The sequence below is a fragment of the Cavia porcellus genome, unplaced genomic scaffold, assembly GCF_034190915.1.
Source record: "Cavia porcellus strain 051 isolate PalLab524CR breed Dunkin Hartley unplaced genomic scaffold, mCavPor4.1 scaffold_3, whole genome shotgun sequence".
NCBI lineage: Eukaryota > Metazoa > Chordata > Mammalia > Rodentia > Caviidae > Cavia > Cavia porcellus.
Genome location: NW_026947486.1, coordinates 101,925,529 through 101,940,085, shown reverse-complemented (window position 1 = coordinate 101,940,085; position 14,557 = coordinate 101,925,529). Strand labels below are relative to the sequence as shown.

At 38.1% G+C, this 14,557-nt stretch overlaps 1 pseudogene; it reads left to right on the top strand.

Annotated features, from left to right (window-relative positions):
* The first annotated feature begins 10,414 nt into the window (after positions 1-10,414).
* Positions 10,415-12,798, top strand: LOC100720404 (glutamate-rich protein 1-like; annotated as a pseudogene).
* Positions 12,799-14,557: the final 1,759 nt, after the last annotated feature.

Here is a 14,557-nt window from a genome sequence, read left to right as displayed (position 1 = left end):
AACTGTTTCATAAAGTGGCAAGAATGATGGGATAAGTGTGTTCAAAATAAGAGGGAGTTTTTTGAGGGGGATTAATGGTAATGTCTTACTGTAAAATTTTAAAACTTAAACATTCACCATATTTTTCTAGCATATCCTGTGTTTATAGCACTGCTGATATTAACCATAATCACCTGACTGAGGTAGTGTTTGTTATGGTTCTCCACTATAAAAATACATTTTCCCCCATACTATAATTTTTGGAAGGAAGCCACCATACATTTATTGTCACAGGGTGCAAGGAATTATACTCCACCTCTGAGATATGTTTTTCTTCCCCTGCTTATTAATTAATTCAGTCATTTATGTATATGAATTTGGGTTCATGTATATTTATACTTTGAGTTATCGTATAATACTACTTTATTCTGCTGTTGACATTGTTCAGTTTGAAACACTGGAAATTATTTCAGTGGACTCCTGACATACTCTTACTGTGGTGGATTTATTTTAGCACTTCCTTACTTTCTAGCACTGAAAGAAGTTCCAGGCTTATATGTATTTTCTTCTCCAGTCCTAGAATCAACCATTACTCCAGGAAGCCTGGTTCCTTTTCTCTAAGAATAGTATTATAAACCAAGCCCTGGCCACTGAATTTAGTCATTGCTATGGCCATTTCATTGCTTCTTGGTCCTATCAACAAATGAGGTGACAAAACATGCATACATACTAATGCACATGTGTGTATACATTTACACATAAATGTAGATATTTCTATATGTAGTCTTTGTTTCTACTATCTAAATTACTATCTAAATTACAATCATTGCTATGACACACCATCTGACAACCAAAACTCTAAAGAGGAAAGGCCTATTATGTCTCACATTTTGTAGTGGTTTTAGTTCAAAGTCTGTTGATTCCAAGGCAGGCATGACTGAGGGGCATGACAAAAGAAGCTTTGTCATGGCCTGACAGTCAGGAAATGAGGGGGAGGAGAGTGGAGGGAAGGAGACAGACCCTTCCAGACCACATTCACAGTAACCCATTTCCTCTAACCAAGCTTCACCTTCCAAGCCACATTTAGCTATAAACTCATCAGTGGGCTAATCCAATGCTAAATATCCACTCCTATGAGCCACCTCCCAAAAGCCCCACATGGCTATGATGGCATGCAGTTTTCGGGGCACACCAGATATAAACTATAACATCTACTTAGTGAAACAAGGTTTCATACTGATGTTCAATCCAATACCCCATAGATTTTTGTAACCTCTTTTGCTTTGTAAACTCCTACTTCAACTTCCACATTCTGCTATTCACTTACTTAAATTGTCTTGATTCCCACAGGTGTGTAAAGTGGTTTCAGGATTGGTTAACTCCACACACTTAAGGGAATCATTGCTATCAAGCAGAACACAGTGATGATACAGGTTGGTTATTTGTCCTTACTTTTCTAGACTTGATACCTTTCCAAAGTTACTTAGGTTTCTTTTCCTCCCTCTTCAGTATGTTTGTTTCCTAAATTTGTAATAGACTATATGGTCACATTGTGCATCCTTTTTTTTTTTTTTCAGTTTTTTGAGAGACTGTTTCATTTCATGCTGGCTTTGAAGTCACTGCAATCCTCCTGTCCTAGCCTGTGGTCCTATTCTGTATTCAATTCTGAAATTCCCCTGATCTTGTGAGTGATTTATTAAAAGTTTTCTGTTACAGTTCACTTTTTGTCTTCTAAAGTTCAGTGGGTTTTATCAAATATGTGATGTTATGCACCCACAATTACATTATCATAAAAGTATATGCACAATCCTAAAAATGCCTTGTGTTTCACTTATTTTCCCCTCCCTCTCTTTCCTGGAGCCACTGTTAACCAGTAACAGTTTTGCTGTCTCTATAATGTTGCCTTTTGCAGAATGTTACAGAGTTGGAATCATACACTCTGTGGCCCATATTTGCTTTTTTTACTTAGAAATATGTATTCAGATTTCCTCAATGTCTCTCTGTGTCTCGATAGCTCATGAATTTTTACTTCTGAGTAATAGGCCATTGTTTACATGTTTCCACAGTTTTTCCATTCAACTACTGAAATACATTTTAGCTGCTTCCAGTGTTTTCTGGTTATTATAAATTTGCTGTAAAAATTCACATGTAGATTTCTGTGTGGACATACTTTTTCAAATTAATTGGTAAATACCAAGGAGCATGTCTTGGTTATGTTTCTCTCATTGCTGAGACAAAATAACTGACACCCAAATTAGGGAAGGAAAGGTCTATTTATCTTACAGGATCTTTTGTAAGTTTTAGTCCATATTCAGCTGACTCCAAGACAAGGTGGCATGGCTGAAGGGTAATCGTTCACGGCAACCGTAAACAGCAAGAACAAAAACGGCAAATGATAGGAAAAAAACACCCCTTCTTCCCTCCTTTTCCCAGGGGTATGTTGGCTCCACCCCTGGGCAGGTGCAGCACTCACACCACCAATCCCAGCGCTAGACAACAAACCAGTCACAAACACTAGAATCAGCTGCCTCCACGACTACATGAAGGTTGGGGGGCTACCTAGACACAAAGCATAAGAGAGCATAATAAAGTAAAATTATATTCAACTTTATAAGAAATTGCTAAAAAAAAAATACAAGATCCGAGGATCAGTGGAACAGATTAAAAGATGCAGACACAACTCCAAACACACTCAACCATCTTATTTTTGACAAAGCAACCAAACATGTTCACTGGAAGAAATATAGCCTCTTTTAAAAATGGTGCTGCAAAAACTGGCTGTGTGCATGCCAAAGAAAAAAATAGACCCATATCTATCACCATGTACTAAACTAAAGTCAAAACTAATCAAAGATCTGAATATTAAAACAGAAACAATCTACTGGAAGAGAAAGTAGGTAGAAATCTTGAACACATTGGTGTAGGCAAAGAGTTCATGAGCAAAACCCACACTGCACAGGAAACACTTCAAAGAATCAAGAACTGGGACCTTATCTCATTAAAAAACATTTGTATATGAAAGGAAATCACCCACAGAGTAAAGAACAACCCACAGACTTGGAAGAAAATGTAGTCAATTTTCACTAAGACTGAGAACTATCTAGAACATATAAAGAATTTTTTAAAAAGTAGACCCCCCCAAAATTGAAAGACCCAATCCAAAAATGAGCATCTGAGATGAATATACACTTCGCAGATGAAAAAATACAAATGGCAAATTAAATATATGAAAAAATGTTCAACTTCATTAGTCATTCAAGAAAGGCAAGTTAAAACAATACTGAAATTCCATCTCACTTCAGAAAGAATGGCTATCAAGAAATCAAGCAAAAACAGATGCTGGAGGGGATGTGGGGAAAAAGGAACTCTTGTCCACTATCAGTAGAAGTGCAGACTGCTACAAGCACTGTGGAAATCAGTATGAAGATTCCTCAAAAAACTAGGAGTAGTAGTCCTATTCAACATAGCTATTCCTCTTCTGGGTATCTTCCCAGAAGAATTAAAAACATCATACCGCAGTGATAGATGTGCATCTATGTTTCTAGCAGCAGAATGTGTAATTGTTAAATCCACAACCCAAATGCCCATCAACCGAAGAATGAATAAAATAGAGGTGGTCTTTTTATATGATGGAGTACTACTCAGCCATAAAGAAGGATAAACTTGAGAATTTTATATGTAGCTAGATGCAACTCGAGACCATACTCATTTGTGAAATAAATCAGATTCACATGTGTACACACTGTTTTGTTTCCCTGTGTGAGAAACTTAAAGAATAAATAAAGCCCAAAATACACAATAGACATTGTGAAATAGGAAGAAATTGTTGAAAAAGAAGAGGAAACTAGGATGGGGAAAGGGAAAAGGAAGGAAGAGAAATGGGAAAAATGTGAGTCAGTTATATTATTAGGGTCTCTTAGTTTATAGAAAAAGAAGGTTTGTGCTACTATTGATTGGAACATTTATTATGCCCATGTCTTATACTCTGATTAACTACTTTAAAGTTAATGGTATGCAATGTATTAACTATTGCTATTGTCCTATCATTTTGTTATGAAATTTTGTTTTACCTTTTTTCTAGAAAATAAAAAAAAATAAAAAGAAGAAATTGCAGAACTGTCTTCCAAAGTGGTAGTGCTGCTCTGCATTCCCATCCACAATTGAATGAGAGTTCCTGTTGCTCTGCATTCTGACCAGCAAATGTGTCATCAAACTGCTAAGACGTTTTAGTTACTAACTTGACTGTCAAAATTGTTTCGTCTCCCCCACCTCCCAAAAAACTTAGTTTACTAGAATCTGTGGAAACTAAAATTCTGGTACAAAAGTAACTTTCTTTTTTTCAAAAGTAACTTTTTTAAGGACATAAAATACTACCAATCCAATAATCCAATGTTATCCCTAAAGCTTAATCGTAATTTTTACTTTTTGCTATTTCTATTTTTAAGCCGCTTAACTGCATATTGCCTTAGAAATGTGATGGAATTTCTTGACTTAATCTGATGTCAAAAATTGCTCCAAATCACAAAACGATTAGTTTCCACAGCCCTAGAGTAATTTAGAATAAAATTGCAAATGAGATCAACATATATGAAATTCAAATTTTTCTAATCCAATTAATTATATCTATTAAAAATGAGAACCTTTTACATGACCTGCCAATTTCCCATTTATTTTGTCAACCTAAAAAAAGAAATATTCTGGGGAAATCAGGATTTATTAAGAATATTAAGGTCCAAGATATATTTTGTATTTTACCATACATTTCAAACATTTTTGTTTTACCATTCCCACAAAAATCCACTTCACACAAAAACAGATATTTAAATTACAGAGCTTATCGACCCTTCAGTGTTGATCCTAGAAAATAACCTTCAATGGATCTTTGAATAATGGAAAAAGACGACATTCAGGCACAAACATCTGAGTGGTGTAGGTGGTCACACCTTTAATGTTCAAGCCTCAGTTGTGTAATCTAGAAAGGGTGAGGTCTCCTATCCTGAAGTATCAAAATTTGTTGTATTTTTTAGTGTTAATGGGCGGTGTGTTGTCTGCAAGGTTGTGTGTGTGCTCCAGAAACAAATCTTTCAGTACACTGAATTCGTTTGTCAGTAGTTTAATTTTTGTTTTCAACCATTCATGTTCTTCTCTGAGCCAGTTCACTCTTCGCAGCTATCTTGTGATTTCTGCTTGCTGTTCAGTTGGCTTTTTTTCAGTTATTCTGTTTTTCTCTGTGTCAATGATACTCGTCACTATTTTTTTTTTTTTTTGAGACAGGGTCTCACTATGCAGTTCAGTCAGGCCTTAAGCTCACTTTGTAGCCCGGGCTGGTCTCAAACAAACTCGTAAAGATCTGCCTGCCTCAGCCTCCCGAGTGCTGGGATTACAGGCGTGAGCCACCACGCCCAGCTTCTTTTTTTCTGTTTTGAGATAGAGTTTTACTAAACAGTTTATGCTGGATTTGAACTAACTTTGTTGCCCAAGCTGGCCTGGAGTTCACAGCGATCCTCCTGCCTCCGTGTCCCGGGGTGCTGGGATTACAGTCCTGTGCCACTGTGCCCAGGTCTCATCAATATTTAGATCCATGGGTGCACTTTTTAAACTTTGCTTGGAGGCAGAGCTTTGCCTCTTCTTCCCCCTAGAACCAGCAGACACCAGCTGAGGAACACGCCCTTCACTCCTGGAGTACTGCTTTGCTGTGCTGCTATCTTGCTCATTTGGTCAGTCTCCTTTGACAACACAGATTAGGAAGAAATGAGAGTAAGATGATCAATTGTTTCCACGCTGAACTGACAAAAAGTCTTTACAGGTATCTGCACTTCCAGCCCCTCCCCCAGGCTGCCTGCCCCACAGTGCAGCCCGACCCACCCAGGCCTCCCAGGCCACCAGTCAGTGGAGAGGGGCCACCTGTTCCTGCCAGGGCCACCAGCTCTCCCTCCTCAGTGGGATGGCCTGCACTGCCCTCAGCTCATTAACTTCAAAAGGAGAAAAAATTCAAATAAAGAGTCCCAGGGATTCTATGAATGTTCATTTCTTGTACAATCTTACCTTCTTTCTGTAATGTTGATAATCCAAAAAGTAAAGAGGAATTTTTGTTGTGCTGCTTTTCCTGAGCTCCCTTTTTCAAGTCTGAGCCTTCTGTCCACTTCATCTCTTTTGCTTTTAACATAACATTTTCCTAAACAGTGATCTCCCTGGGAAAGTGATGAAACCCACCTGTCTTGTATGTCAGCCATTTAACCGAGTTTCGAGATGATGCTGTCATTTGTGATATCCTTGAAGAGCTGAAGGGTAGTGATCAAACCCCACTGTCAAAATCCAGAACAGAAGTTAAGATAATACCAAGGGAGGCACTTCTGTGGCGGGGAGGGTGGGCAGGAGGAAGACCGAATTGTGGTCATTCGATTCCTACATAACTGGGACCCCACCTGCATGAAGATGGATGATGTTTTGCACAGCAGGGCCAAAATGTTTAGACAGATACTGAGTCAGTGTCATCACGGGCTGTGCAGGTGAGTGCTGTGGAGCCCTTTCCGTGTGGAAATATTTCCCAGTGTTAGAGGTTTTGGAAAGTTATATGGTGCTCCAGGGCTGCAGAGTCCTGGAGCAAACAAAGGTTGTGCACCTTAACTCACTGAAGCTAATAAATGGGTGGTTGAAGGAACAGTCTCAATTGTTAAAGAAATGTATGGATCATTGATTTTGATAGTCTAAATTCCTTCCTTTATGTCTGGAGTGAAATCAAGGTGTTTTAAATTCTACACACTTGGCTTAATTCATTAGGGCTACCATAGCGAAGGATGACAGAAATTTATGGTTTTGCCGTTCTGGAGGCAAAAAGCCTGACAAATTACTGGTGGGGTTAGTTCCATTTGAGACTATGGGGGCAAAACCTATCCCAAGGCTCTACTGGCTTCTGGAGGTTGCTAGAAATCATTGCCAGACCCTGGCTTGTTTGAACATGTGTCACCTCAGTCTCTGTCTTTATCTTCACAGATAATTTCTCTCTCTCTCTCTCTCTCTCTCTCTCTCTCTCTCTCTGATCTATCTATTTCCTCTTCTTGTTTAGATTTTTTGACACAGGGTTTCACTGTGTAGTTCATGCTGGCCTTGAACTCACTATGTAGCTTAGGCTGGCCTCAAACTCACAGATCTCCTCCTGTTTTAGCTTCCTGAGTGCTGGGATTACAAGTATGTGCCAGCACGCTTGGCTTTCTCTTTTTATAAGGACACCAAACACATTGGTTTAGGGACTCACCCAACTCCACCATGACCTCATTTTAACTGATTATATCTGCAATGACCTATTGGATTCTCTGATGAGATAGCTAGTGCCTGCAAAGTTAGACTAACCAGAAATCAGGTAGTAATGCACTTTCAGGTATATCTGTTATAAGATCTCTGTACAGATGACCCGAAAGTCAGAGATGTCTACTTTGAGAACTGTGCCAAATAAATTCTAACAAGTCCAGTGGAAATCAGTTTGGCTATGAAAGACAAATTAAAGAAGGAAATTCAAAAGTTTGGGTCACAGGTGGTGGTGCACGCCTGTAATCCCAGCACCTAGAAGGCTGAAGCAGGAGGGTCTCCGTGAGTTCAACATCAGCTTGAACTACTTAAGACTCTGTCCAAAAAAAAAGTTTGGGGGAAGTACTGAAAGTGCTTCCATTAATACAGGTAGCAAGAATCTCTATGTTTTAAAATATATAAGAGCTACTTCTTAAAGTGCATCTTTTTAAAAATGAATTTTGTATATTTTTAACATGTAGAACACAATATTATGAGAAACAAATAGTAAAATAGTTTCTAAAGCGAAGCAAATTAGCATATCCATATTATATATTTATCCTGAATGTGTATATGTCTAAAGCATCTGTGATGTGCATCTTTAGAAACAAAACGTTTTTTCAATAATGTAAAATGTCACAATGTACCTTTTTCCTTTTCTTACTTGATTGGTTTTTCACAATAGTTTCCTTCTATGCAAATGTCTTGATTTAAGCATTTAAATATAAACTGCACTTAACATGTTAGCCCATAAATACGGGGTTACAGAGTTAGTGATGCACTTACTGAATTTGGTCTCTTCATATTTTAGAAACACTGAAATACCCTCATGTCATAGATTGTGTCTAGTTGTCCCTTCAAAAGTAGGACTTTTTCAGAGGTGGGTGAATCTAAAGTGTGTGATTGATTCATGATGCAATTCTAGGATTAAGGGTGGGTGACTACAGAATCAGCCCACTGATTGCTTTGGCACCACCCTAATCCTGGTAGCCTGGATACGATATAAGGAACAGAACAGAAAGAGGTTTGTCTTTTCCCTTCCCTTACTGCTTAGCTACCTTCTGCCAGCCACAAACTGTTCCCCTCTGCCGTGCCACCCTTCCTTGGAGCCAGTTATGGACTGAAAACCTCAACCAACTGTGAACTAAACCTTTTCTCCCTTAGCTTTGAGTATTGGGTATTTTGTCTCAACAACATGAGAAAAGAAATGTAAACACTTCAGAATATGAAAGAATCTTGATTTTTCTAGAAAAAGTGCAAGGACCCATAGAAGTTTAAAATAATGTGTTGAATTCACAATCAAATCAGCAGTAGGATAGGTGTAAAAACAAGCTACTTTTTAAAGCATTGCTGCATCTTACATGATGAAGGTCAGTGGTTACAGGCAGCCTGATGCTTCTCAAACTCTGGCTCTTGTTCATATTCAAAGCAATTTCCACAGATATTCTGACTGCTATCATCTGAGTCTAAATCATTCTTTCAAGGACATGGAAATTTTTGTTTGGTACCAGGGATCGAACTCACAACCTTGTGCTTGCCAGGTAGGCAATTCTGCCACTGAGCTAAATCCCAAGCTCTCCAGGCCATGGAAATTTTAAGCTCATTATTATCTTATGTGAGCTTGCACACCTAATAGTCTCTGCTAGTATTTGCTCTAGGATATATTTTCATGAGGATTAATTATTCAAGGATGAATTTTTAAATTTTTGTTATAGTATACCATATATACCGTCTTTTGGTAAACCATAATATAAAATTTATCATCTTAACCATTTTAAGTGTACAGTAGTTTAGTAGGGTTAAGTATATTCCCAGTGTTGTGAACGTTTTCGTCTTGCAATTTTCAAATTCTATACTCATTAAACAACTCCCATCTCCCCCTCTCCCAGCCCTTGGCAACTACCAGGGTACTTTCTCTTTCTATGAATTTGGCTACTTTTAATTTCTCATATAAATGGAATCATATGTTTGCCCTTTCTGTGACTGACTTATTTCATTTAGCATAATGTCCTCAAGTTCACTCATGTCATAGTAATTTCTTTCCTTTTTGAGGCAGAATGATACTGTACTATATATGCAGGCATATACCCCACATTTAGTTTATCCATTTACCTTTTTTATTTTAAAGAGGATAAAACCAAGGAAAATAAATCAGAATAAAATCAATCAAAATAAACCAGAATAAGTGATACAGGACATCCAAATCTTATGAACTCAACAACAGTTACCACAATGCCTTTATTGTTTACAAAATAACTGCAGATACTGCCTTCAGATACATTGAAAATCAACAGAACACAATAGAATAGAAACAATAAAAAGAAAACTATGAATGCAATAAAGGACCTCAAAACAAGCCAGTAGTAAATACAGAATGGCTTCCATAACATTTCTTGCTACATTTTAAATAGCTGCTCATGCCATCAGAGTTAACATAAACAAAACAGAAGAAAATAAAAACCTAGCCCAACAAAACAATGAAAATCATATGCTTCTCGGCGGGGCTCTCCTCCCTGTAGGGCCTGGTTCTCTCCCTCTGCAGTCGGTGTTGGCAGCCAATGGCGCTGACTCACCGATTGAGGCTTGGGGTCTGGCTCTCCCCAAGCGGGCAGCGGCCCATGCCCCATTTACCTGTTGATGGACGTCTAAGATCTGCTGCTTCTGGATATGTGAATAATACTACTAGGAAATGAATGTGGAAATATCATTTTGAGATTCAATTTCAACTCTTTTGGATAGATCCCAAAAGTGAATTGTTGGACTGTATGGTAGTTCATTTAATTTTAAAAGGAGACTCCATAATGTTTACAGTAGCTGCATCATTTTTAATTCTACCCACAGTGCACAAGAGTTCCAATTTTTTCACATCCTTATTTTCTTTGTTGTTTGTTGCTTTGTTTTATAGCAGCCATCCTAAAGAGTGTGAGGTTACATATCATTTTGGCTTACATTTGCTTTGATTTACATTTGCTTGATTTTTGGTGCTATTGAACATTTATTCATATGCTTATTGGTGATTTATATAACATCTTTGGAGAGACTTTTTCTCAAGTAATTTTCCCATTTTAAATTGTGGATTTAAATTTTCTTGTTGTTGAATTGTAGGTTCTTTATAAATATTCTGGATGTTAACCCGTATCTGATTTCCAACTTGAAAGTATCTTCTCCCCGTACATAGGTTGCATTTGGTGCACAAAAGTTTTTAGTTTGATGTTGTGGGGGATAGCTAACGATCAACTCGAAACACTCAACTGAACTGAATCGGCGTAATTCTGGGGTGGTAGGTCCATCTCAGGATTGTTGCCAGTAACATAAAGGAACAGGAGAGGAAGATGCTAGTGCTGCTGATGCTCCTGGAGCAGCTTATTGCGCTGGACTTCCTGAAATGAACTCAGTTATTCGCATCCCTGGAGGAGCTTGGGTTCTCGCTGTTGCTGAGGATGGCTGCAGTTCTTATCCGGGAGCTCTCGTCCTTACTTTGAACGTGGCTTCCTGGCTCCAGTGCAGATCCCTCAGCCTACTGACGCAGATTCTTCATTCCACTGGCGCAGACTTTCTAGCTTCCACCACAGAGCTTTGGGCCTTCCCAGTGCTGATCCTTGATACAGACTTGGATGAGACATTGTAGTGGGCTCTAGGCCTCCATTTGGACTCATGGAGGATATTGCCATGAGCTCTAGGTCTTCAGCTGGATTCATGGAGGACATTGTTGTGGGATCCACACCCTTAGATAAATAGATTCTTTGGTACTCTAGTGCATGGACAGATTTCCTACACTCTTTTGCATTTGATTCTTTGGGTGGACATTCTAAAATAATCCTAGAGCGCGGAATCTGGAAACGGTGGCGCAGGTCCGGGAGGAGCCGAGGGCATGTCTGAGCACCGGAGACAAGTGTTTGTTAAAAAGTGCTGAAGAAACTTTTTCCTAATGTTTCAAGTGGCCAAGAAAAGGGGGCACCTGGGATTCTGACCTCAGAAACACCACTCAAGAAAGTAACCTCGGAGAGAGTGAAGTCTAAGCATTTTCATTGTTTGACAGATGGCAGTGACATTAAGATGCAGCCACAGCGCCACCTCTATACTGTGAGTTTGCCTCCTGAGGGCTACGTACCCTGTTTACCAGAGCCTAACAGCTGTGCTGATTTTGAGAAGGCCTGTTGTACCAATGATGCAGAAGATCAAGATCCTCATGATCAACGAAAGAAAAAAATTAGAAAGCATAAACTGAAAAAAAAAATTAAAAATTTCAATAATGTTCATGTAAAACAAGCAGAATTAGAGCAACAGCAGAGCCTTTTAGAAGCAAAATTACAGTCGCAGCATACAGATGGCCTCACAATAAGCAAAAACAAGAAAAGGAAGCTGAAAAAGAAACAGCAAATTAGAAAGAAAAGAGCCGCTGGCTTAGGGACCAAGGCCTCCAGTGCCAGCTTTACATACCAGCCTAAGGAGAGTGGCAGTGACCAGGAAGCTATGCCCAGGGCTGCTAGAAACAGTCCCCAAGACCATGGAGGAGGCCACAGGGGATGCCAGCTCAAAGGATGACACAGCCCCCACCCAGGAAGACATGGAGATCACTGACAGGAAGTTGATAGCATCCTGAACTTTCTGAAGTCAAACCAAGAAATGTATTTCTATGATGGTGTCTCCAAAGACACGGATTCAGCTGTCCAAGTGGAAACTGCTGAAGAGCTGCTCCACTGTCCTGAGTCCCATTCATGCCTCCCTCGGATGTGCTCATTGTGGACCGTATGAAAACACTGCTACATCTGCGTGACACGACAAGATGCACCGGGCCCTGGAGCTGATCCCGGAGCACTGCACAATGCCTCTCAACTACGCCAGAGTAATCTCGGCCTTCTTTAACTACTGGATTACACATGTCCTACCTGAGAAAAACAGTGAATAAAACCAGTATGTCTTTTTAAGAATTAATATTTTCAAGAAAATGTAAATGACAAAGTTGACTGAGGGTTCATTCTTAAATACAAAGAAGATTAAATTTCTAATATTTTCTTTGTAACTCTTATCCTGCAGACTTTGAACACATCTCTGCCATATAACTTATTCCTGTGTTTGTACATAATCGGTAAGATTATGAGACTTTAAACATCTGAGACTGTAAATGAGAAATGGGATAAAATTGAAAATTTCACTTGTTTGCAATTGCATGTCTTGAATTACTACATAAAACTTGATTGGTTTTCTAATTCCTGTAAAACACTGAAAAGGGACACAGTATTAAACTATATAGTTGTTTTAGTCATTTTTTTCAAAATGCATAACACCCAAAACTTAAAGGGGGTATTTATTTTAGTTCATATGTCAGTCCATCATCAACTGACTAACAAAGAAACAGAATGGCAGAGGGCTTGTCAGAGGAGTAGCTGTTCACTTCGTGACAGCCAGGAAACGAAGAGACAAAGAAGGAACAGGAAGTGAGATAAACTTTATTGAGTCTTGCTCTCAAGTACCCACCTTTTCCTACCAGGCTTCACTTCCTGAGAGCAAGTCAGTGGGACACCTCCCAAAAGTCCTGCCTATGCGCTAGCACAGAAGATTTTAGGGCAAGTCTGGACATAAATGATAACAATAGCTTATATAATTAAAGTTGTTGGTTTTTTTTAGTTGTTAGTTATTTTTAATCAAGTTTTGAATCACTTTGAGTCTGAAAATCTTAAGGATTCCTTATGAGTATTAAAAACCTCAAGTTAAAAAAATAAAATAAAATAATCCTATAAATTATGTGTCTTATATTAAATATTTCCCTCATAAATCCTGACTATGACAGATGTAGATTTGTTTGTATATATTTACTTTGTTGCCAGTCCTTTTGGTGGTGTTATACCCAAGAAGCAACTTCCAGTTACAATGTTTGAAGTTTTCCTTTAGAGGTTCTATAATTTTACTTCTTGCATTGAAGTCTTTAGCTCATTTTGAGGTAATTTTTGGACATGACGTAATGTAAGAGTTCAACTTCGTTCTTTTGTGTGTGGATATCCAGCTTTCCCAACCTAATGAGTTAAAGTCATTGTCCTTTTGTTGACAGATTCTAGCATTCTTGTCAAAGACAATATGAACACATATGCTGAGGTTTATTATTTCTGGGATCTTTATTCTGTCTCTTTGGGACATTTTTCTGTCTTTACACTAGCATGACACTGCTTTAATGACTGTTGCTTTGTGCTATATTTTGAAATCAGGAAATTGGAATTCCCTAACTTGGTTCTTTAGACTGGAGCATTGAGATTTTTTATGAATTTTAGGATATTTTTTATTTTTTCAAAAGAAATCCATTGAGATTTTGACAGGAATTGCAATAAATCTATAGAGTTTGTGGGTGGAGTATGATATAGTAACAATAATAAATCTTCCAGTGAATGAACATTGGATGTCTTTTTACTTATTTGTGTTTTTTAAAATTTTTTCAACAATAGTTTGTAGCTTTTGGGACATAAGTCTTTACCTCCTTGGCTAGTTTTATTGTTTTTTGTTCTGTTTTGGTTTTTGTTTGTTTTCTGAGACAGGGTCTCACTTGATAGCGTAGGCTTGTCTTGAACTCACTATAGTTCAGGCTGGGCTTGAGCTCATGGTGATTCTCCTGCCTCAGTCTCCTGAGTGTTGGGATTACAAGCACGCACCACCACATCCTATGTTACATTTATTTTTTGACACTATTATATACAATTGTTTTATTTATTTTCTTCAGATTGCTCATTGTTAGTGTGTAGAAAGTCAACTGATTTTTGTGTCTCGATTTTATATACCACAACTTTCTATGAGAATTCATTTTATAATCCCATAAACATTCTAACCTTCTTTTGTATCCCTTACCCCGACTTACATAATATAGGTGTTTTAGGTGTCTTTTGGTTAATGAAATTTCTCCTTTGGAATTAAAAACAACAGTCTTCATTTAAGATCTCGATAAGGTACAATATTACAAAAAGTTGTCATAATCTTCACAACAAAGTTAATTACAGCAAAGCTACTCAATTGTGTTACCGCAACTATCCTTGAGAAAAAAGAACAGGTTTTCTATAGAATGGAGTTGAATGTTGGTGGTTTCCTAGAAAGTGGCAGTTAAGGGAATTATCTTCTAGAGACTAAGACGAAGCAGAACTTTTTAATGTTACAATATTCTGTCAGTAAAAGCTGAACATTTTTTAAGAATTGTCTTTAAAAGTATGCTTTCTTTCCTTGTTTGTATTCCCTCTTGAGGAAGAGTATGTCATGAACTCTTCAAGCTAAATACTGTTACCATCCCTTATTTCTGCAGCAGGTCACAATGTCA